The 26219-nt window shown below is 37.3% G+C and overlaps 1 protein-coding gene across 4 annotated transcripts in view; it reads right to left on the bottom strand.

Moving 5' to 3' along the window:
- Positions 1-25319, bottom strand: part of rph3a (rabphilin 3A) — a 117082-nt gene extending 91763 nt beyond the window's left edge. For 2 of the 4 annotated variants that reach the window (XM_031892750.1, XM_018090590.2), the window contains exon 1: positions 24863-25319. The gene's annotated coding sequence lies outside the window, so the exon portion shown is untranslated. The remainder of the gene's footprint in view (positions 1-24862) is intronic. The other 2 variants (XM_031892756.1, XM_018090593.2) reach the window with 1 other exon arrangement.
- Between the last annotated feature and the right edge of the window lie 900 nt (positions 25320-26219).

Genomic DNA, 26219 nt, shown 5'->3' with positions numbered 1-26219 from the left:
ACAGTGGAACATGTCAGCACTTTATCAATAACCAATAGTAGTAATAATAAGCAGCAATGTAATGCACTGCTGAAATAATTAATCAGATCATTGAGTTTAATGCTTTAGTCCATAAAAAGGTAAAATAATGAATCCTATAAAAGAAAAACTGAAAAATGTGCAAACAATTAGCTTAATTGAAACACACAAAGTGAATGCTGTTTACAACATACATTTGACATGGTTACTTCAATGGGTAATATTAACATGAACTCTAATAAATACAAAAATGCCTCTGTCTACAAACAATGGAAGTTGCACAGCAGAGCACTATCCATTTTACATTTTATAAACCATTTTACACCCCAAAAATTTCATATCAACCCATCGTCAATTAATGGCAGACAGGCTACTTTTTGTGTGTCTCTGTGTCATTTTTTTTCAGTGAAAGCCTCAGCATTTGGCGTCATGCAATCACCCACCAGTTCATATCAATTCCACTGACTCGATATTATTGATTTCTGCAAGCCAGCTAAAAAGGCTTGCTCTTCAATATGTTACCCATCAGTATAGGAAACTACTAACATGGCAATCAGACAGACGTAAAGTAAGTAGCACAATCAGGCAAGATGGTCACATTCCACAAGAAAGAAATAGGAAAGTTTGCTGAGACTATCCTGGAAACATACCTCTTGCTAAATTTTAAGGATGCTACATTGATATATGTGTTTTACAGAGATGTTATGCAAATGTTCCCAGTTTTGAAGGCCAATCATATTAGCACATTCAGTTGCACAGCATTAAATTAAACATACATGTAATAAACAACAGCCTGCAAGGTATATTCTCTTTCTCATATGATCAAATTTGGCATGATATTTATTGTTTCCTTTGTTGCTCCTTGCCATGAGAGAAATGGATTCATCTCTATCTCTGTCTCTGTCTGAAAAGCACAATAAACACAATTAAGCTCCTAGTAATTACACATACAGCAATACTGGGGATTGGGTTACGCTCACAAATAAATAGTAGAAATTAAAGCAGATTATTGATGCCTTTCCTTTAATCACTTTAAACATTTAGCAGATTTAAGCATTTCTGTGCTACTAAAAGGTATGGGATCATTTATCTGGAAACCTGTTATCCAGAATTAGTCCTTCCCCCATAGACTCTATTTTAATCAAACAATTCCAAATTTAAATTTTTTTTCTGTTTAGTGTGCTGACACTGCCATTAAATTCACTGCAGTTTTCAAATGCTGCCTGGAGCTGTTTGATTCCTTTTTGCCTTTTGATCTTTTAGCAACTTTGAAACTGGTTTAATTACTAAGAGGGTAATATTTGAAATAAAACTAGTAACCAACAGCAACCAGTCAGCAGGTATAATTTACTTATGAGTTGTTTTAAAAAATAACATGATTGGTTTGCTACGCATTTCTCCGCACTCACCGGATGCCCTGCTAAGCTTTGTAAAATAAGAAACATCTGCCAACATGTATGTATGTATATCTTTATTAATAAAGCGCTATTTATGTGCACAGCACTGTACAATGTAGATTAAGATCATATTTCCTTATTGTTTTGGCAGCATCAGAGCTTATTGCCACTTTCCAGGAAGAATCAAAATGCTTTTAATTCTGTACATAAGTCACTGCTTAAACCACAAAGCTCAACCATAATGGTCCAAATTGGGCCCCATCATTGGCAAAGGCCACCCCTGACTAGGAGAACTTAAATCTATACCATGGACCTTAAACCGAGGGTGAACACCAACCTACAAATATGTTAAGTCTACTTAAAATAATAATTTCTTAGCGTCTTCTAATTTAAGGTGGGCAGATACGGGCCAATTGTAGCTGCCGATATCGGTCTCTTGGACTAATTCGGCAGCTTATCGGCCCGTGTAGGGGCAGCAACGAGGGGCATGCCTGACCGATATCTGGCCTGAAATTGAGCAGGTATCGAACAGGCAGGTTAAAAGATTTAGTCGGATCGGGGACGGCATTGGCTCATTGATGCGGTCCCCGAACCGACTGCGCCCATTGCCACCGTTATAATTCAAATTAGCCTACATTTGCCCGATATCTCCCGCCCGTAGGTGAGGATATCGGGAGAAGATCTGCTCGCTTGGCGACCTCGCCAAGCAAGTGGATCTTAACGTTTATGGTCACCTTTAGAAGCACATACAGTTACAGTTGGTGGAAACTATATTGCAATTCCTTATTTAATATGAAAATATACTTTACGAAGTTAATGATTAGGGGCAGATTTATCAACATTCTAATTATCGTGGTATTAGAGCTCTTTGAAACCACCACTAAACTCATTTCCACAAAAACCATGCATGTTAAGTAATTTATTAAATGCTCAGAATTGAAAAAGCATGAACGAAAAAAGATGCAGAAAAAAGGCAAAAACCACAACTTTTTCATATTGTCACACAAATGAAAGCTGCAAAAAAAACCAAAAACCTTTAAAGCAAAGAAAGATCTTTCAGTTGTAAAAGGACACCGGCCATTAACTTCTACATGATCACCCACTTAGTGTGTAAGCTCTACGGGGCAGGGACCTCCTTCCTACTGTGTCTCATACCACATGGCACTTACTCCCTGTGTATTTATACTTATTTATTGTATTTATTATAACACTTGTCCTCCCTATGTGTAATTGTGTATATTGTAAGATTGTACAGCAATGCGTACCCTTGTGGCGCTTTATAAATAAAATTATACATACATACGTCTCAACAGGTTTTAGATTTTTAGATTTTTTGTCTTTTACATTTGTCACAGTTTTGTTGCATAATAAATGAAAAAAATTGTGTTCTTTTTCTGCAACAAAATCATATTTTTGCACAAACATTACAAATCGTAGGGGGAAAAAAATTAAATGTTAGTAAGTATAATCAAGAGTATAGTTTCTGGAAAAAAACCTAAATATACTGTATACAAGCTAAAACAAACAACAGAAAATCCTATTTGCCATGTTTGGGTAAGTCGCCCAGTATATCTAGACTTATTCATGGTTAGAACTTGTATGTATGTATGTATGTATAACTTTATTTATAAAGCGCTACAAGGGTACGCAGAACTGTACAATCTTACAGAATACACAATTACACACAGGGAGGACAAGTGATATAATAAATAAATACAATAATATATATATATATATACAGTATATATATATAAATGCACAGGGAATAAGTGCCATGTGGTATGAGACACAGTAGGAAGGAGGTCCCTGCTCCGTAGAGCTTACAATCTAAGTAGAAAGGGGGCAACTTGAATTGATTACTGTTCCTATATACAGTAAATGGTTCAGAATTTCAAAGAACTTCTCTGGGCTACCACATTTGAATTTTAAGTTTAAAAAAAAATCCATTTTGATCATTAAAAACTGAACAATGAACTCAAAATCTAATCTTCTATAAACAAAAGGCCCATACACAAAACCCGCAGTACAAAAATAACGAAGGGGGTAATTTATGTCACACAAACGCAGAGCTTTCTCCAAGGTTCCAATCTCTGCAATGCAGCTTTGCCACTGAATAACTCTGCTGCCTCAACACTGTGCATCTGCCAATGCTATTAATGAGAGTATTTTCACTTAGACACAAAGCCTAATGCAATCATTTGGCAACAGGAGAGTGCTCATGATTGAAAGAAGCCATTTTGAAGGCTTGTAGCTCATGAACATTTTAGCAGAAACTATTAACTCTTTCAGTAATTAAATTCTATGCACCAAGGACTTCTGCCCACTTCTTTCCATGCCAGTGGCTGTTACTTATCAAAGTGAAGATTAGACAGAAAGCTGTCACTATACTATGCTAAGAGGCCAGCAACCATAACGATATGCAAACAGTGTCAGCGTAGGTTGTTCCAAATGCTGCCTCTTTAAATAGATCTTATACAAAGCCACTACCCAAACTATAGCTTCTTTCCCCTGGGCAGTATACCTTAAAGCTAATTCTGTTACATGGTTCCATAGGTTACAGCGATTTTATAGTTAAGAGTATTTGTGCAACAAATCATTCCCAGTATTAATAATTACACTTTATTGAGCTCACAGCAAGGGCAATATTATTTCAACATTTCACACCCATAATGCCTTTTCAAGTATAAATATTGTGTTCAGCTCTAAGAAGACAGTACAAAAAAATTAAAATCTGGCAAAAAAGGGAAACATTTACCAAGCTAATGCCATAGACCTGTGGGACATGTGTAGTGGGCCAAGCGCCACAGTTTGCCTAGGAGTGAGCCTTCAAACCCTGCATGCTCTGCAGATTACTGTATGTGCAACAGGGAAAGCCATTTCTATATTTTATGAAGTAAAAAAGCTGAAGAGACAAAACTCTTCTTGCTGACATAGCGTAGAAATACTCAGTATACAAACCATTATTAACATTTTAAACAGTAACACAGTTTGGCTCTAGCATTCCTATAAGAATCAATCTCAGTTTTTTTTGCAGGCAATGATGTAAAGCATTTGTAATCTATGTCTATCATTGTTTAAATAAAAACATAAAGGATGCACCCACTTGCCTTGCATGTTAATTTCAGTTTAACAATGTATCCCTGTGCCCTGTGTCCTGTGTAAATGCTTTAATTGCAAAATGTGCATATGCAGTTTCCCTCGCTAAGACACAATAACAAAATAAGTGAGCTAAAAGAAGCATTAACAGTTCATGTTGAGACTGGAATAGCACTGTATATTTTGCCTGGTGACATGATGAACATGGCTGGTGAGGATGAAAACTATTTAGCTTTAACCTAATCTATAGGATGAATAAATTCTGGAAATCACTGGAAATCAGACTAGTCAGTCCCTGATAAACATTCCAATACCAGTAACCTTGTTCACTGGTCTCATTGTTTATTGTATCACTCTTTTATTTACTCATATACAGTGCAGTATATATATAGAAAGTATCTCCCATTAAATCAATCCCAGTTTATCCCATCCTATCTCCATAAATTAGATCTTCCATTCCTTATAGGAGCTTTGCCACCAATATGTGTGGTCTCTCTCTTGTCATATAAAGTCTTTTGTGCATGGGAGACCAAAACGCCACAGCTAGATAAAGCCAAATAAATACTTTTTGTAAATTTAACACTGTACTTCCACACAATATCCACACAAAAAGTAGAAAATTATAATCTGCTATAAAGAGATATACTGTAGGTGCGTGTATGCTCAATTTTCTATACTGCATCCCCCACTTTCTCCAGAGACTTTTAGAGCTTCAGATTAGCTGTGAAACAGCAAGAGCTGAAATACAATTCATTATTTCATGCGTAAAAATATTTTAGAGCATAATAAAACAGCATTAGTTCATGTCAGCTGAACCCTTGTAGCTGTTTCCTATATTTTAAATAAGATAATAACAAATATTCCACGTAAAAAACATACTGCTTCCTACTGCATTATTTATTTATGGTATAGAGCTAGACTAACAATACAGACATTTGTGCCAAGAGGTCTACAAGGTCTACAAGTAGACTCCTATTACATTGATAACACGAATTATTTGTAACCAGCACTGTCAGCCAAAATAGACAAGACAATATGCGGTCCTAGCAAACAAACATTTGGTACCTATGAAAAGCCAAATATAAGCAATGCAGTATGTAGAAAAAAGACTTGCGTTGCACAAAGTAAAATAAAATAACATTAGATAGATAGATGATAGATAGATAGATAGATAGATAGATAGATAGCAAAATATTTTTAAAGAGCCTTGCCAGTTGTCTTCTTTGTAACATCATTTTATATCAATAATAATATGTATAGGCAAAAGGATGTACATATATAAACATGGGAAGCATAAGAGGTCTGGTCTATAAAGCAAAGTTTATGTTGTTACATAGCAGGAATAGTAATAAATAGTAACTTGTCTGGACTGACAGGGAGCTCAGATGTTCTGTAGCATGCTCATCACAGGGAGACCATCAGACACCCATAAGGACAAGCACAAATCATGTGTACTACTGGCCAATGTGTTGGGGTCAGTATTGGAAGTTTAACCTATCTGCTAGTGAGACACATCAATATAGCTAAATTCTATTCTTTTGTTGGAGACAGAAACAAAAAGAAGACTGGGGGTTTAGTTAATCTATACCGAAGCAAGTGTCCTTGGCGTAAGTCATACACATCTTTATAAAAAATATGACCATTGACAGGAAGAAGAGTGTATTGTCAGAGAAAAACATTTTGCTTTCTTTATGTTTCAGGATCCCTGCCGTAATGTCAAGAAGTGAATAAAGGTCAGTTGCTAAGCCTGTGACTGGCATTGTTACCCAAATACTCTTTATTATCTCCAACTGGAAGACTGGAATTACCCACCTGCTTCCACTCCTAGGAGATTGCAGAGAAAGCCTTCATTACGTTAAGTAGGAATCTACAGTGTTCTTGTTTCTATAGTTGGTAGCCCAGCAGCTAAGAAAGCAAGTTATGACCCCTCCCCCATTAAGTTGTATAGGAATACTACTGGTCTGTTTTTCAATATCCCCCACTCCAAAGCACATGGGGTTGGATTCAATTGGAGTTCCCAAATTACCATCAGTCCTGAACCTTTTTTTTTTTTTTTTTTATGAACTGCAACTCAAATACTCAATTTAACCATGATGCATTCAAGCCGGAGGAATGAAATCAAACCCAGAAATAAAAAATTCAAAAACTGCAGAAATTTCCGTTAGTCTACCAGCCTCATATAAATGGGGGCCTTCTAAGACCAAGGGAATTCCTGCAGTAACCTTTTCCCCAGAGAACATCAATTTAATTTTCCCCGCACTGCTTTTATATATTCATTTATACATACATTATGCAATCTATATACTGTATTTAGAATGACAGTGTGACTGAGCATGCAATGAATTATGTATGTATATAATGGATTCATGCTACTACCAATTTCATGGCCCCTGAGTTATAATAAAAAAAAATAACCATAAAAATACAATGATAAGAAAACAGTAATAGTAACCAAACAACTATATAGCAGCTAATGCTACTAGAAATGCATTTGGCCTTTATAACCCATTATCCTGTAAGTAAATAGAAGTATGAGAAATAACCTTTGACCATAGTGATTATTACATCTTATATAAGTAAATATAGGCATTGTATGTTGTAAATAAACTTGGACTCTTAGCACTGAAGCGCAGGGATCACGCTTCCACATTTTCATGTTTAGGAACAAAAGAATTGTTTGTGTAGTCTCATACCATAACAGTCCTTCAGGAGGCAGATTAACTGGCATTGCCTAGCATTCCATCTATATCAAAAGTATCCAATTTATTAAAGCCAACTAAGAAAAGGCAATTGCATGTTATTGGTCATTGTTTACATGACAATATAGATCAATGTTATCCTTGTTGGAAAACCATAATGAAAATAAAGTTTAAAAAACAAACTCCCCTGACTGTCAAGCAAGTTTGGATACATTGTTAAAGATTGAACAGCTGAGAATCCTTTAGAACAGGGGTCCCCAACCGCCGGTCCGCGGCCTGCTTTTCAGCGGGCCGCCTCTGTTCACGGGCGCGGTAAAAATGCGGTGTAAACGAAGCGCCGCCTGAAGAAAGACGTGTATGAAAGCGCTGCGCACTTGTGGGGACTCGGGGGGAAAGCGCCACACATAGAAAGGCATGAATGAACACGTTGCGCATATAAAGACGCGAATGAACGCGCAGTGCGTTGCGTTAATCGGCTCTACCATAATTATCAAATGAAAAAACTTTGCAGATTAATTTAGAAGGAAGTTAAAGTTGATACAAATTAAAACACAACAGCAGGTTTAAAAAAAATGTTAATTGGCTGTCTGTATGACTTAATGTTTTCCATTCAGGGGAACAATGACATGTCCATTGTTTTGAATGGATTTCATCAGAAATATTCTTTATTAAATTGAACACTGGCAAGAAGGCAGGAGCAAAATTCATATGCAGTATCATATATCATCTCAGACTGTGATAAATCATCCCTTCGTTTCAGTAGATTGAGTTTTTTTAATATGAAAATGACATAATTATAAAAAATGATCAGAAGTGGAGACATCATTTCATAAATCTGTTTGATTTTTTTTCATAGTTAAAGATATTAATGTATATTGTGTGTCAAATCAGCCTGATATTTTCTGCATGATATTGTCAACTCATACAGACACACTACTACATTCCAACATTTCCTAATCTGAACAATTAAATCTATGCGCAATCCATGGCCCCTACTATCAGTCTAGACATGACTCAAGTGTGAGTTATTTACACCGCAAACAAATAGGCTGACAGAACACTATAAGGAAAAAATAAATGCATTTTACTGTTTATTCAGGAACCTCGGTTACCCTTTAAAACAGGAAACTGTTTGACATTTGTCAGCCAGGTCACAATATAGTATTTGTATGTATTTTAGTAAACTTAAATATCTGCTCTGTTTTTAATCAGTATTTATTGCCATCGTGTAGCCCCTGCCATTGAGGTCCCAGTTGGACACAGAGAAGATAGAGACTTCTTTCATTTTCTTGATAATTCCAGCATCACTGACTCACAGCATTCAGAACTTTGGACTTGCAATTACATTTTCAATTTATTGCCAATTAGAATCTACTGGTTAAATTTTCTCTTATATATGTTTAAATCACTTATCTCTCTGTCTATTCATGATTTAAGTCAAGCAGCTTGAGTCATTTCTTTGTAAATCCAATTTATGTCAGGAGCACATTGCCTGTATCATAGACACACACATATATGAAACATGAATGGCTTTCTACTAATACAAAGACAACAGAGGCCACTGACACTGAAAGGCCTTTTGCATCTCTATATAATCAGTATATAATACACAAAAGCCATGAATATCTTGTAAATTATATAATTATAAACAGAGCTTAGTGGTGTCATTGGTAATAATTGGTGCTTAGGGATGTCATTTCTGTCACATAACTCACTGAAACTTGTGTATTATAAAAATGAATGTACACCCTGTAGTAATCTATGAGGATATCCCCCTGTTGTAAATTATGAAGATATTAGCCTGGAACATAATATTTGGTCTGGAACAAAATATTTGTACTTGGCTAGAGAACTGGCGGAAGGAAAGATTAACTATGTAACTATGGCTAATATGGACAACACCCTACTGCTAGCTAATTATTTAGAAGAATTACAAATCAAGCTTTCATGACTCTGTGGTCCATTGTTCAGCACATTCAGCTTTATCAATGCGTAATGACTAATAGGAATCGACTCGTTGTATCATTAGCTCATTATATAGAGCCATAGAGGAGTCATTGCCTATATGTATAGATGGGTAGTATGTCTAACGTACAGTAAAAACAGTAAGAATTTAGAACTACACTGGACTGATGGTTTTGGCAAAAACAACCAATAGCTTATCAATACTTGACCCATTCTTTAGGTCACCACAGATTCGTTACTTTCTTCCTGCAAATCTCTAATCTCCCCGGCATGCTAGCCATGAAAGGCTTGCCGAGCACATGAGCATCACATTATTCCCAATAGCAAACTGAATGTAATTTCTATGTCTACCATGACCAGAACTCCTCTTATTTCTATTCTATTCCTATTATCTGTGATTAGATGTGACTTCTTCATTGTTGTTTTATTGCTACATTTAGTTTAGTCCCTGGTACGACAAAAGCATTTCTTTGGCTGCTTGTGATTTGCTTATACAATCATAAACACAATATTAAATGGTATCTCTAATGTGCTAATTGTGTGTAAATACTTTTCTACTATAGCAATGTGTTCTCTAGAAATGACCTCTCAATTAAGCACTCATGTTTATTTATAGTATGCATGTTTATTACATACAGGTGCCTGAATGATATGTATTTTACAATATGGGCCGGTATTCTGTTTAGAGATTCAGAGTATTGGGAGAGTGCTTGGAGGTAGTAACACAATTCACATGCCAGGTAAGCAGTATGGGTAAACCCAGATTTGCTGCTTAATTCTGCACAATAATGGTTTAGCACTGGCACCTACACTTATTAATCGTTCAATTTTTTTTTTCTCCAATCCAGATTTTAATGCTAAGTCGCAGAAAAATAAAGTTGTTACTTTTCCAAGATTTACAATAGCTCAAAATGTCTGAAAATCCTAAGCCAACAATTTGCCGGCTAAAACTTCCCGAGATCATGCCGAAGTCAATGGCAGATGTCCCTTCCCTTCCTTGGAGCATCCTTCTTTTGCTTCAAAACTTTAGGGTTTTCAGATTTTTGACGCTGGTTTTTTGTGTGACAATTAAAAAAAATTTGCAATTTTCAAGTAAAGAAATTTTCGGAAATTTTCTGCAATTTTTCACACGCAGACTTTTTCATTTCAGATTTTTTATAAATGCCAGATATTTTGAGAGTAATATTTTCAGGCTACTATCACTTCATCATTACATGCAGCACTTTCAGGTCATAAAAAGACTTTGGATGCTTTGGCTACTTTATAATATTTTGCTCAAAGTGCCCTTACAATGTACCTTTAAAGAGTTAAATGAAATGTTCATCTGAAGGTAAATGACGCATAGCACCTGCAGTTAGCTTGTAATTTAAACATCCTTTCCCTCTGACTCTTAGAGCCGCATTACAATAGGTTTCATTTTAGCAATCCATGAAAAAGCTTTATCGAGCAATCCTTGGTTTCAAACTGTAAGGGGTTACAGCAGCGGCTAGAACGCTGATATTGATTGCATTGCTTGAGCTGTAAAACATCAGTGTGGTTGCTCCGTGGCAAAATTGGTTTAAAGGAAAACTATAGCCCCAGAATGAATACTTACCAACAGATAGTTATATCATATTAAGTGGCCTATTAAAGTGTATTACCAAACTGGTATATATATATCAGTAAATATTGCCCTATAATCCAAGAGGAAGGCCCTTAATTCTTAAAATGGCAATTTTCTATTTTGGATTACGCGATGACACATACTATTATAAAAGTATATTTTTATGAAAATGGTTTATTTAGATAAAGCAGGGTTTTACATATGAGCGCTTTATGCGATGTATATTTATAGAGGCCCACATTGTTTGGGGGTATAGTTTTCCTATAACTATAGATTTTGATGATTACCAAAGTATTAGATTATTAGCCACATCAAAGTTTTGTGACTTGTATACATGCAGCATTTACATGACATGACAAATGTTGTATAATATATCCTTTCACTATATATAACCTAGCATTCAGGATATGTTAACTGTAACAAACATGAAAACTTGCTGGGGCAGCTAACAAATACAAAAATTGTTATATACTGCTCAATCTATTAGAAGTCTATAAAAAGGTATAATGCCTTTACCATCATTTAAATACATGTAATTTTTTAAAGGCAAAATAAACAGCAAACACTGGTAGAGCTGCTTGTATATTTCAATAAGTACACTTGGTTGCACTTCTTAACAACAGTTTTGTCTCAGAAGCTTCCCACACACCCACTGGAACACATCATTCTATTGTAAAGTAGGATATTTGCTCGGAAAATGTATATTTATTTCCATAATAACTACATAAACGTTAATTATAAATGCTGGATTTTGGGGAGTATCCATCAAGAAAATAATTATTAATAAAAAAGTAGGATATAACAATAGCATTTCATTGGAAAAGCATGTTTTTTATTATATTCTCCCAAAAGACAGATAAAAGGGAATATAATAATACACAAGACCATTCATATTTTCCCATTCATATTAAACTTAAAGGCACATTTACTCAATGTGCAAAATTTGTACAGAGTCATGTTTTTGACCCACAATGTTGCTTCCCCCCCAACCAGAATTTCAGGGTAACAGCAGATTTATATTAAGCTGTGAATCCATCCAAAAGCAGCAATAGATAGCATCTGTGTTGGTACATTGCACAGATGATACAGAATGCAATTTCCCTGGCACTTGTTTTAGAACAGTGTAACAATTCATTTGAAGCTATTGATGCCACCAGTTGACTCTGTAACCTTATGTCTTACCGTTTGGTAATAGGGTACATGGGCCTAGACGAGAGCCCTTTGCTTGAAGTGAGGTCCATCTCTATGCCATTTTCACTCTGTTTTGATGGAAATTATTTAGGGAATGTATGAGATCAAAAGCAGATCCTGCTGTTTGAAATTTGCTGAACAGTTTGATAGCAGAAAAGCTGCAGTTAGGTCTACAGACAGTGCAGTTTTGATGTCCTTTAAACTGAGAAAAATGACAACTAGAAATGTCAACTTTCTGGCAGAACCAGCAATACAGAGGCTAAAATACTTCTGCTATCAAAGATTGAGTCCTGGAATTTATATAGAATTCATTTACATCACCAACTGAACAAAGCACTAACTGGACAAATATGTGACAATATGAATATTCTCAGGCAAAAACCATCTCATTGGATCCATATTGTCTATTAAAAAAAAGTCCAGTGGGGAAAAGCATGACCTGATGCCATGGAGCATCAGAAATCAGTAAGTCAGTATGTCACCAATGTGTAAGTGATTACTTCACAACATACCAAAATTATCTGCAGTCAGTTCATCTGTGTGATTGTACTTGGAGGAAGAGTATGCAGACATATGGAAAACATACAAACTCAGTACAGATAGTGCCCAGGCACCCAGCATTGCAAGGCAGCAGTGCTAACCACTAAGCCAACATACCACAATGAAACCAAAACAATGGCCTACCCAACCAATATTTTATTGGTGCATGGAAAAATATTGATCATGTGGCTAAAAAATAATGCTTGACAAGAAACACATCTGACATATATGCATATTAAAAAGAATAGGTAACATGTGTCACTCATTAAAATATGCCCCAGACTACCCTAATCATTAACGAGATGCAGTTACAAAAGCTCACACAGCCAAGAGGCAATAATGCACAAGGGATGATAAAGAACAGTGGGGCTTATTTATTAACACTGGGCAAATTTGCCTATGGGCAGTAATCCATAGCAACCAATCAGTGATTAGATTTTCCAGTCAGCTGCAGGCAATGAATGAAACAATTTTATTGGTTGCCATAAGTTACTGCCCACGGGCAAATTTGTTTAGAATACTTTCTCCTGGAGTGAGACTATTTATATTGGTCTGCAGCTGATGGGTCTCCACAAGTTCCCATATGATTGAACTAAAGGCTTAACTACTTCAAAACTGTCTCACCGCTTGGGTAGCTAAATCTGAAAATGATATGGGGGAAATTTTCTGCAATTCTGTAAAACAAGATATATAAGCATTTCATTCAATGTGCTCTGAAAGAGAATGTATGGGGGAGGTGTCCTCCTAGAGGTATTTCTTGTAAAACTGCATGTCGAGCATAAGAGCATGGTTTGAATCCATACATTAATTATGTTTTTCACAATAACAGTTAGAATATCAAACATTAACATGACAACTCTTAATCCCAGTAAAAGGTCAGCAATACTAAGAATTAAAGCATTTTATATGCATGTGTAGAATTACTGGAAGCTAAAGTTCAACATTTTCATATAATAGTCATGAAGGCATCTGACCCCTGTTTATCCCAAGTTAATTCCCAGGGTTACCAGATGTGGATGGGCTACATTCACTAGAATTCATTAATCAAGGGTTAAAGCATGTTGGGATTAGTCCATCAACATCTGGGGTCCCAAGGTTAAAAAGCAAGTATTTAACAACTAAACCCATTGTATTCCTGAGAGCTAATCTGCTTAGCAAAACAGACCAGAGTAAGTAAGTAAAAAAAAAAGGGAATGAAAAAGAAGGTGGAGGAAAAGGGGGAAAGGTGGGTCATAACAGGAAGTGGGGAAAGGAGGTGTAAAATGGAAAATGAAAGCTATAACACAATAGGAAAAGAGCCTTATACCCTGGAAGTAATGGAAGTAGGTAAGAGAAGCACATTATCACAAATCCTGGAAAAAGGAGGAAATATACAGTAGTGAAAGAAAACAGGAGAGAAAGACAAGAAAACAGAAGGAAAAGCAGGAAGCTGGAAACAACAAAAGAGAAGGAAAATAAAGTATTGGATTTTTTATTTCCATCTTAAATATACAAGGATGTCTCTGTTAGTTTTGTACCTGCAATTACTCTGCCTTAGGATTTGTGGTTCAACATTATACATTGAATTAGCACTGGATTTATGTTTATTTTGTTTTCTGCTACAATAAATATTAATAACTGGCATTGCATTTAGCCTGCTACATGTTCTGGGGGCATTATTAATGCAGTTGGCCTGTATGAATCCTTACCCTAGTTTTCCATTGCTTATAACTGTGTATAATGTGTCTGGAGTAAAATAACTCACTGCCTTTACAATGTATTTTATGCTTGTTGTGCCTGTACCCAAAGCCTTTCACTGAATGCCCTGGAGGTGCTGTTTGTAATTGCTGACACTTTGTTATATATTGGGAATGCTAAGCCACTCAGAACCTCTGCCTCAGAGACTGAAACTTTAGTTCTTCACCTAGTGCTGACCTCTGACATATCTGGGAAAATGGGAGTGGCTTATTGCTGCATATGTGGGTGTGCCCTGATTATTTTGCCATGGTATTCCCAGATTTCACTTAAAAAATCTTTAATCTTTAAATCTTTAATAACTTTAACATTGATAAAGATTTACAGCGAAATAGAATGCCCCTCTGGTTGCAATATGAGCCAGGTTGCAATATGATACATTTACTGTATGTTGTAAGTGTATGTTTTAGAGGAGTTTCCCCATGAGAGTTGTATAATAATATGCTGGACCCGATGCCTTTGTCAATGTGTGTTACAGGGTTTACCTTGTCCTACTAGTGCCAAAGTACTAAAGACCCTCCAAGATATTACAAAAAAAACAAAAAAAACCCAAACCTTTTATGACTTTAATCCTTAAGGGAAGGACAACAGAAAAGGCATATCCTTACTTATCTGAAAGGTGTCCTAACTAAATTAGGGCTGAGTTGAAGAGTATGATGTGGAATAAAGCCTTGAACTGACAACCTACAGCATCAGTACTGAATAACTCTTCTTGGTACAGCCCAGGTTGTCATCTATTCATACCTTGTTCCCACAGCAGTCATGTTAATGGCCCAGCATCAGTTTCCACAATCCTAGTGTATTGGTAAATTGCTAAAGGTGAACTGGCATAAAATCCAGCAGGTTTCAGATGCAGAGCAAACATATTCTAAGGATCCCCTCAGCGGCATTGAAGCATGTAAATGTTGAAGAGTAATGTTTAGAAGTAAAAGTTTAGGATGTGCAGTCTAAACCTATTGCAACCTTAAACCCTATTGCATCTGCTTAAACTGCAACATGCACTGACTTTCTTCTTATTGTTGTATGCAATGCATGCATTTAGGTCTCCATTCAGCCTCCAGATCAAAGTAGTTCCCCATAAACACACAATGCTATAAGCCAGGAGTCCCCAACCTTCCTTACTCGTGAGCCTTAGTAAAATGTAAAAAGACTTGGAGAGCAACACAAGCATCATAAAAGTTCATGGAGGTGCCACATAAGCGCTCTGGCACACAGGGAGATTAGTCGCCCGTGACAAATCTCCCTGTTCATGGGCGACTAATCTCCCCGAAATGCCATCCCACCGGCGAAAATGTAAATCGCCAGTGGGATGGCATATCTCCCCGTGTGCCAGAGCCCTAAGGGCTAAGATTGGCTATTAGGTAACCTCTATGCACACTATCAGCTTACAGGAGGCTTTATTTGGCAGTAAATCTTGTTTTTATTCAACCAAAACTTGCCGCCAAGTCAGGAATTCAAAAATAACTACCCGGTTTGGGGCCAATGAGAGCAACATCCAAGGGGTTGGTGAGCAACATGTTGCTCGGGAGCCACTGGTTGGGGATCACTGCTATACGTTTTGAGGGAATGCCCAAATAAACTCTATAAAATTCAGGACCTGGTGGTTGATTCAGGACCTGCTGGTTTGACCATGCCCTCTTATCATGGAAAAAGTTGTGCCAAGCTTTGCAACTGTGGAAGGGATATGGGGGTCTCTACCTGAGAAATAATTGGAAATGTGCCTCTATTTCATTACAATTCAATTCACCCTTCTCTTCTTTTGCCTTGGGTACTGAGCTGGGTTACAGCTATGTTTAGAATTCAAAAATATGAAAATATAATCCAGTTTTAATAAACAAAATGCAAATGTGCTTGCAGTTTGTCCATTGCCGGTGCATTTTTAGTTGTTTGCTATATCAGCAATGAGGGAGTACATAGGTTTTCGGCAGAGCAATACACTTGTGCTGCATTAGAATATTGATGTCTGTTATTTTTCCATAATTTAGGATGTGCTGACTGATACAATTATACATTTTAAAAACTTTTCTCTATTTGGCATTTGGTTGTAAATTAATGATGTGATTGTGTTGTTGTTTTGTGTGTATGCCTAGGAATTAGATAGTTAACTGAAGTATATGATGCTGATTATTAATGGATGGTGCATTTCACAATGATATAAATCCAAAGTGTGGAAACACTCTGCGCACCCATCTGTTTAACAGGCTCAGCTGTAGATACAAAACAAACATTCAGGGCTACATTCCAGAATTCCCCATAAGGGTGCATCAAAAACCTCTTCTGAATAATAAACAGAGGCGCAACACAACATGATTCAGCCTCCCTGACTGATTTGTACAGTTTAATTATTGCAAGTAGCATGAAAAGATTATGGCTATTTTCATGTTAAAGCAGATGTCCCTTGGGCCTGTAAGCTGAGCACCACTGAGGCAGTCACTAGCTCAGCCATTTGGACTCAGCCACCTGTGCCTATTGATGGGATAACTTTACACACCAGCCAGATGTTCCAGATTTCTGAGGGCTGAATCGCTGATCTGCTAATGTTATGAGCTTAGAAAATGCTGCTGATTAGATTTGGAAAGTCTCTACACAAGCACACCCCTTGTACCAGCACCTTGTTTGTACTTGGCAGAGCACTGGGGATGAAAGAAAAAAGATCTGGAAACAGGATCCATTATCAGGAAAGCCATAGACTCCATTTTAAAGGAGAACTAAAGCTTAATTAAAGAAATAGGCTGGAAAGATTGTACACTGTGTTTTAGGCTTTTGTACCAGCCCAAAGCAACCACAACCCTTTAGCAAGGAAGATCTGTGTCTCCAAAGATTCTCCCTGTAGCTCCCCATCTTCTTTTTGCTGATTCACTGCACATGCTCTGTGAGGCTAACACTTACCTGAGCTTAGGAACCCACTCACAATATACTGTATATATAGAATATAAATGTCACTATATAAGGCTGATTAGTAATTCATTCAGGTTCACATTACATGACAGCTCTGAAACCACTGCAATTTGCATCAGAATGTAATAGTCAGACCTGTAGCGTCAGCTTACATGACAGAGGAACCTCATTTTCTGCTTGATAATTTGCAACAACCTTTCAGCTCAGCTTCTCAACAGCTGCCCTAGCACACTGAGCATGTGCAGTGTCACTGACTCGTCTAACAGAATTCAAGATGATCCCTTGACTACTGTTAATGCCGGGATCACTACTACTATAGAGATGCTGAACCTTTAGATGGGTGCAGTAAGTTCAGTAAATAAAATAAAGCATTTCTAGTCATATTCATTTTAGAGTTTAGTGTTAAGCAAATAATTAGCATTTTTAAAAAATACTTTCCTTTTTAATAAAACAGTACCTTGTACTTGATCCCAACTAGCATATAATTAATCCTTGTTGGAAGCAAAACAATCCTAAATAAATAAGGTTTATTTAATGTTTAAATTATTTTTTAGTATAGTAGACAATTGATGTAGATCCAAATTACAGAAAGATCCCTTATCTGATAAACCTCAGGATCCAAGCAGTCTGTCTGAAAGGTCCCTTTTTTTCTCATTATTTTCATTAACACAACTTACAGTGAATTAAACTGAGTTGTGTTAATATAAATTAACACTTTCTGAAGTGAATAGGTTTGTGCAAGAAGAAATTCTCAACCCATCAGATATTTACACTACTAAACTCAGCCAGCCTTCGCATCATAACATCTTTCTCTTTTTGAACAATATTCACAGTTCATTAATATGGTTTGGAAACAGTTTTGCATATCTGCCCCAAATTCATCTCACAAGCTGTTGCAAGGAAATAGCTGTAAATTGTTGTAGAACAGAACAGTCGATATACAATAAAATCTGTTCTCATTTGTATTTTCTGGAAAGCTTTGTACCAGAATGTATCTTTTCAAAAAGGTACGGCTTCATGAATGCAGTCACGCATTTCTCATTACCTTACCAGCTATCTCCAACTGCCTGCACATTCTGACAGCTTCTTACGCACTGGGCTTTGGAAGGAAATCATGGGAGAGAATGAATAAATCTAGGTTAATTCATGCCTTGCTAATTCATTGCCACTGAAAAATACACAGCAAATGAGTCAGTATTTGAATGAAGGAAAAACTTTCAGTTCCAAGATTTAGTGAGTTAAAACCTTAAGTCTATTTAGTACAGATTTTGAGCCATCAGCCTCCAAAATGTAATGCATAAGAAAGTGCAAGATAGAATTTGGTGAACTACAACTGCCACACTAAGACCTACTTATATAATATATAATTGTACTAGTACAGTACCCTACATTGTGTGACAGTGTTATTAGCCATCATTCCCCTCAATTAATTCACCTGTTATCATCTCTAGTATCTTAGCTGCATCCTTCTTCTTCCATAAGTTTCCATATAGCTGCATCATGCTGTCCACTTATTCCCTTCTCATTATAATATATTCCTGCTCTGTATTTTTAGCTCAATTCCCAGCAGTTTTCTCTCCCATCTGATTGATTTATTCATGCACATTTGAGCTAGCTGCTTCTTTAGAAAATGTTACCCCCTTTCTGTCTGCCTAGCTTATTTTTACTCCCTGTTGCTTTTTATTTCAGCTCTCATCCTTCAGTTAACAATTGTAATCTAAACTGGCAAATTCATTCCACCTCAGCATCCCCTGCTGCCGGAAATTCCTGATTGGAAGATAGCTGATCCATTTAGCACACATAGAATGACTTGAGCACAATCACATATATAAGGGCACTTAGGCACATAGACTAGACATAGAACAGTTGAAAAGCATTCCTAATATTTTCACAGTGATTCTGGTCACAATAAAGCTATCAAAGTATTATGATTTTGATGTATGCTGAGCCCCCTTCTTTCTTCAATTACTGTGCTTCTATACTCTTTATCCATCTAACCTTTGATTACCTGTATTCTACCTTTTTAAGATTAATTATTTAACCATCATCGGCACATCATCAGAAGGCCATCTCCCACAGATTCAATTTTAATGAAATTATTCACATATTTAAAACATAATTCCTTTTTCTCTGTAACAATAAAACAGTACTTTGTACTTCGTCCTAACTAAGATATAATTAATCTTTATTGGAGGCACAACAATCCTATTGGGTTTACTTATTATTATTATTATTATTATTATGTTTAAATTAATTTTTACTAAACCCAAATTACAGCTTATCTGAAAAATCCCAGGTCCCAAGCATTTTAGATAACAGGTTCCATACCTGTAGTACTTTATCTACAGGTTACATTACCTTCTTTCATTTTATTCTCCTATTTTATTCCTGTTTACCTTTTACCTATATTTTTAAGGATTACTTATTTTCAACTTAACTACTCTCCACTTCAGAATTTCAGACTGTAGAAGAACTAAACCAACTGGCATTCTGAAAGTAGCAGGTGTTTCAGACTACAGCCTATGGCAGGACACATCAAAGAGGAGGTAGAACCATATTTATATTGGTTTGGTGGGAGGAAATAAAAGTCAATATGGCTAAAACACATACAAATGGCAAGTATAAGCCACGTCGAAAGAGTAATATAAATATCACATAGTCTCGTATAAAGCACTAAATTATTTATACAGAATAGTAAAACACACAGAAAGTCCAAATATGACAGATTGGTTTGCGCTCTTTCAAAGGCAGTTAAGTTCACCTGTGTGGTTAGCCTACCAATTTCTTTGGCCTTTGTGTTTTTTCTGCTACAAAGAAGGTGAGGCTGAGAGACCATCAATCAAACTGGCTGTGAAAGAAATCTACAGTAGTGCCGATTGGAAAAACTGACATGAGTTGCAGCCTTACAATACTCTATTGTGTGTACTTCAGCACTGTATATCCAGCACCATTACTATTTTGTATTTACATATTAAAACTTAAATATAATGATAATGACAGTGCAGACGGATGTTTTTTCATGTTGCTTTGTAACATTTAAAAAGGACCACCATACCCCTGAGCTGTATGCATTTGTATTATCTGATATTGGCTCAGCTTACAGTATAGCCTTGCTTTAACAGCTACTGGTTGGCCAAAACTCCCTTTGAACTCTCCAGGATCTATTTAGTGTTAAAATTCCTTTACAAGGACTAAATAGGGCAGTCTGGGTGCATGACATAGCATCAAATGGGGCCATAGCACAGGCAACTCTTTAGGTTTAGCCTTTACAAACACAATTATGCTGTAAATTCTTAATGGACTTGTAAGTCAATATTTCAATATAAAAATTCTGTTTGTAACCTCAGGTACTATGTGTCATTTCATCATTGTAATGTGAAGTGATGTGTGGCAATTCATGGTGGTTTATTATACTGATTATTCCAAGGAAAAAATGTCATGCGGGTCATTGCCCAAGGACAGAACCAAAAATAACAGGGTGAGAATGAATCAAACAAGTTATATAGCACTGTACAGTAAAAGATGGACAACCAAATGTGCAGAACAATAAGTAGGAGAGAAGAATAATACTTATTACTATAGATAAACTCAGTAGTCCTGTTCTGCATATGCTACAGAAATTTCTCATATTTGGCACAAAGTTAAAATCTCAGGCCATGCTTTATGTACTTCCTTGTGATTTATGAATGCATCCAAAAGCACACATGTTCTAAAATGGACACAACAGAGAGTGTATATTGATTCATTAGGGTACTAGCATCCAAATAGGCTCCTGCACTTTGACATGGTTACCAGTGCATTAATCTTGTCTCTTCTAAAGACTGGAACCCTAGAGCTCTAGCCCCAGGCTTCCCACTGCAGGCTGCGTCAACAGGCACTCTAGACTTGCAGCCAGTGAATCGAATGCAATTTTCATACTGAACGCAATGTTTAGAAGTGAGTCAACTCCCACCCTGAAAATGCTTGTATCCAATATGCACCAAAGCACAACATTTTGACAGCTTGAGCAAAATTACAGCAGACTGCAGACCAGCAAAGCTTAGATATGCCTATGCTTAAATTATGGGAAAGATGCTGCATTAAGTAAAGAACATGGCAAGTTTCATCCGAAAATTCACTTTGCACACAGTGCTTGCACTCGTAATTGACCCATAAAGTCTGTTGGCTACAAGGTAAAGCAGGCCATACACCCATGACATTGGTATTACACTATGTCAATTCTTAGAGTCCATATGCAGGGTCCCTAAACAAGCATTTCAAATAGAGTTGATCATCAAAACAGCCATTTTCATAATTCATGACCCTACAACATCAGTTGACCTGCAACTGGAACAGTTGCCAAGGGCAACAAGCAAGATATAGATGTACAGTTTGTATGGAAGGGTGGTCGAGGGCATTTTTTTTATATAAGCTTATAGAACAGACCTGGAGTGTCCACAAGGATGCCCTTAAAGGGCTAATTAACCTATAAATGAACCTTTACTATGGTGTAGCCAGTGATACAGTCAGCAACTCTGTAGGATGGAATTTTAGCAGCTATCCAGTTGCTAGGATCAAATATACCCCAACAACCAGGCAGTAGTGTTAATGGGATAATGAGAGAATTAACAATAAAATAAATAAAATAAAATAATAGCCACACAGAGCAATGTTAATTTGGCTGCTGAAATTCAGAACCCCCATTTGAAAGAGTAAAAGAAGAAGAAGGCAAATAATTAAAAAAAACATGTTATAATTAAATGATCAAAGCCACTGTAGCTGCAACTACTTTTCTCAACAAACACACAGTTACTATAGATTTAATAGTGTTCTACTCTCATGGCTACCTTTGGTAGTGCCAAATTTTATCAAAACAGCCATCCTCCTAAGCAAATATATAATATATAACAAATAGTAATATACCAATGTAGTAATTGGTATCTACGCCAGGGTATACCTTGAACAGCAAATAAGCATTCACTCTAAAAGGCCTTCTGGGGCTCCCTTTCCATTGCTTTGGGCCCTCCTAGCAGGACAAGCCATAAAGTGGCACTGCTAACATCAACTTGTCCTACTTGGATCTTATTCATTTCTAGGGTCTGAATATCTACAGGACTTTTACTCCTATTTGAAGCCCAAAAGCAGCTGTCTAATCCATGCACCTTTCTATGATCAGTTGTTAGCATTATGCCTCCTTCTATCTGAACAGATTAGAGCAGCGTTTTTCAACCACTGTTCCGATGAACAGATGTTGCCTGGTGTGCCGTAGGCAGGGCACCAATGTACTAGGGGGGCACTGCTCTTGGCACCAATGTACTAGGGGGGCACTGCTGCTGGGCACCAATGTACTAGGGGGGCACTGCTGCTGGGCACAGAGTTAAATTTTTTAACATTTTCTAATTGTGGTGTGCCTCGTGATTTTTTTCATGAAACAAGTGTGCCTTTGCCCAAAAAAGGTTGAAAAACACTGGATTAGAGGTTAGTTATTTAATAGTTAGGTAATTATTAACTTACAAGCTGCCTTGGTATGAAATATTTGAATGGGCAGCTGCATTAATAAGGCTGTTTATGGTCACTGTAATAATTCCCAGGTGTATTACGACTAAGTTTTTCACATGCCTGTGATCTCTCTGTACTCACACCTGGGTACAAATTTTGAACACCCCCTCCTGGACCTGAGCAGAGCATGGACCCAAGTAATAGGTCCCCATTGCACATCTTTTCAGGCATGTGCACAAAATTACTGCAGGGGGTGTCTGGCCCATCACCTAGTATAGTACCTGAAGAGGGGGATCTGGTTGGGGACATATAGCCTACTTAGGGGTGCTGCACCTTCACTCAGCAGTCCTGTACATTGTAGCCACATATTCTGCTATTGCTTTAGTTGACCTTTGGTGATGGGTTCAGCAGCAGACCTACTGTATTTAGTGATATTTGATTTAGAACCAAAAAATGCTTGATTACAGTTTGTAGACAAGAAAGGATAGCACAATGTTTTAAAAGGGGGCCCAACAGTGCATCAACGGGTCCCTGTAATAAAGAATAAGCCTGTCCGGTGTCTGTCACTCCCCACATGGGAAGGTACATCTGCACTGCAGTCTAAAAGGGTGCAAGACAGACAGCAATACCAGGGACTTCAGTGATGGCATATTGCTCACATCTTCATCCTAAACCCCACCCCATGGCCCACATTCCCTACTATGCTCAGCTGCAAGGCACACTGTCTTAAGGCACACTATTAGCCAGACAAAAAAATTGATTTAAAAGTGCTCAGTCTTTTATTGTTGTGTGTTTTTCTATATTTCTCTCTAAACAAATCAGCCATTCTCACATCATCTAAATAAACTGTAAGGTGTATGTGTCATCTCTTCCAATTTTGCCTTTCATGCTGAAAAAGTCATTCATTCACAAACTCTGCAGGGCTGAATGGAAACAATGCCAACTGTTTAATAAAGGGTAAGTAACTTCCCCTAGTTCTAAAATCTATTCTGACGGGGGCAAGTAAGGAGCAAATGGTTAAAATAAGCGAGGGAGTTAAACTCTGCAGCAAAAATTAAAAGGACTGTCCAACCTTAGTGCATTTGGTTAATAACCCAGCGGTGAGAACCTGCAGGATTTCACTCTGGGAATTTATGTCACCGGCTGGAAGTAAATATTATTACTCCACTTGTGAATCACCACTTGGCACATTAATGAGAGCAGTGTCAGTTATTATTTCTCATTTCAGTTTCAAATTACTGACTTTGCAATACACATATTAGACAGCACTAAAAAAACCCTAATGAAACTGGAGAAATGGAATATGTGAGGCTTTTACATACAGCATTAGCCCAGAAAGCTTTTTGCTAAAGAATGTGCTAGTATTTAATATACACTAAGTGGAAACCTTGTTAAGAGAAGTTACAGTTTACAAACTCATTATGAATGAGAGATGAGCAATTGGTGTCCGTAGTACCGAGAGTTCTGCCCCCGCTGCCTTACAAAAGGGCAGGATACAGGCAATTCATTTCACCTGTTCTGATGCAGTGGCTTTGTGCTTACTGTTAACCCTTTGGTATAATAATGTTGTATAACTTGAATTCAGAGACAAAGGGGTTGACTAGCCCCTTATTTTGCTAAATTGTGCACTAGAGATCAAACTTAGATTACTATATTGACGAAACCATTCCGCTGTCAAGTGCTTTTTAATACCACCGCTGTGGTGTATTAAGTAGGTATTTCCCAAACATTTATCAATTTAATTCATTATTCTTACAAAGAACAGCTTTACCCAAGCAAGAGGGGGTATCGCTTTGGCTCTTTGGGAATTATACAAGTACATCCAACAAACCCTCTGTATTAAAGCCAGCACACAGGCACAGAATAACAGAAACATTGATATGAACTAACACATCTTACATTATAGGAACTTGTTTTTAGGTAGAAAATATTAAATTGCAATGCATGTTGCAATTCTCTAGCATTTTCTTCAGGACTAGAAGTAGACATCTAGCAATGTATGCTATCATAGGTATAAATGAACTCCATTCGAAGTCATGCAGCGTTAAATTGGATATACATGTCAGTTTTGTAGAGAAACTGTGGTTCAGATCCTGCAGTATGAACATTTATATGTACCCCTATACTACACAGATAATAGCTTGTCAACACAAAATCCTAGACCTGTTCATTCATTCATATCCCAATACAATAAGCAAGCCAATCTATTGCAAACACAGCACTAGCATGCAGACTGTATTTACCTAAAGTAATGCAGAGCAGCAGCGGAATCTGTAGCACCAGACACCTCTTCTATGGAGACTGGATTGGATGGAACCTCTGCAGAGTTGTATGAAATGCAGGATACAAAGGGAGAGCAGAGCAGTATGAAAAAGTGCTACAGCACTACATGTCAGTCCGGTAGGTCTGCGGCTGACAGCACTCTGGGAAAGGCAACAAATGCTTGAGTCGGATGGCTTGCTGAGCAGGCAGTGTGTGCGCACTCTCCTGGGCTGGGAGCAGTGATACAATCAATATAACTCATCAGCTCAGAGGCTGCCAGTAGCAGTAGCAGCAGCAACAGCAGCAGCAGTAGCAGCAGTGTACTGCAGAGCGCGCCTAGCCATGCTGCATGAATGACTCTCACACCATTACCCCTTATGGGAGAGGGAGAGCGAGCACCATTCACAGCCTTTCAGTCCCTCTCTCTGGGTTTCTATACCATCATCTGGACAAGTGCAAAATACAAAAAGCTGTAAAGGCTGATTAGGAATTGATTCTACTGCATACCACACATAGAATCAATGCCTGTATCCCAGCAAATTGCTGCCCAGCATGTGCATTTTTAAAGGTCTGGCTGCAAATCTCATCCCATAATGTATAAGGATGCTGTGCTCCTGCTCTTGTCGAACTAGAGCCCCCAGCATCGGTTAGCTTCCAGAGCAGGCTGGGAGTTGTAGTACAACAGCAGTGACACAGTTTGGCCAGTCCTGCTCTACATTAATGACTGGGAGCTAAAAATAAATAAAATATGTGAGAAGCATTAGGAAAGCTTTCTACTCCGTTGTTCCCCAGATACGGTGCATAATTCATTTATGATGACTATGAAACAAACTAATCATCCACAGATGCAGCAGATCTTTAATATGTGGGGGGGGGGATAAATCTTTAGGGGACTGCTGAGGCTAACCTATCTTTCATATCTAATTACATTAATAGGGTGGTTTTTTTAAAGGGTGGTAACAACCATACAGTTGATTAAAGAGAACTGAATTACACATCTGATTAAAACCCTTTGTCTGGAACAGGAAGACCATAATAGTATGCTGGCAGCCTGGCAGGAAGGCTTAGCTTTGCCCCTTTGCTTATACAGGACTGTATGCCATTACTGTATACTCTTCAGTTCTACTTACCTGAGGTGAAGGGGGGCTCAAGTGAAAGATGAATGAATGTTATTAAAAATATATTTCACGGTTGTAGTAGCTTACAAATGAACAGCATGCTAGATGTTTGTTGCCTCGTTATTAATCCTGCTATATCAGACTGATGGATGACTAAAATTGTTTATTCCACAATGCAGCTGACAATGAGAGCTAAGATTACCCCCCCCCACATCATGTA

This window comes from Xenopus tropicalis, chromosome 1 (genome assembly GCF_000004195.4).
Source record: "Xenopus tropicalis strain Nigerian chromosome 1, UCB_Xtro_10.0, whole genome shotgun sequence".
In the NCBI taxonomy this organism is placed as follows: Eukaryota; Metazoa; Chordata; class Amphibia; order Anura; family Pipidae; genus Xenopus; species Xenopus tropicalis.
This window is presented reverse-complemented; position numbering and strand designations above follow the sequence as displayed.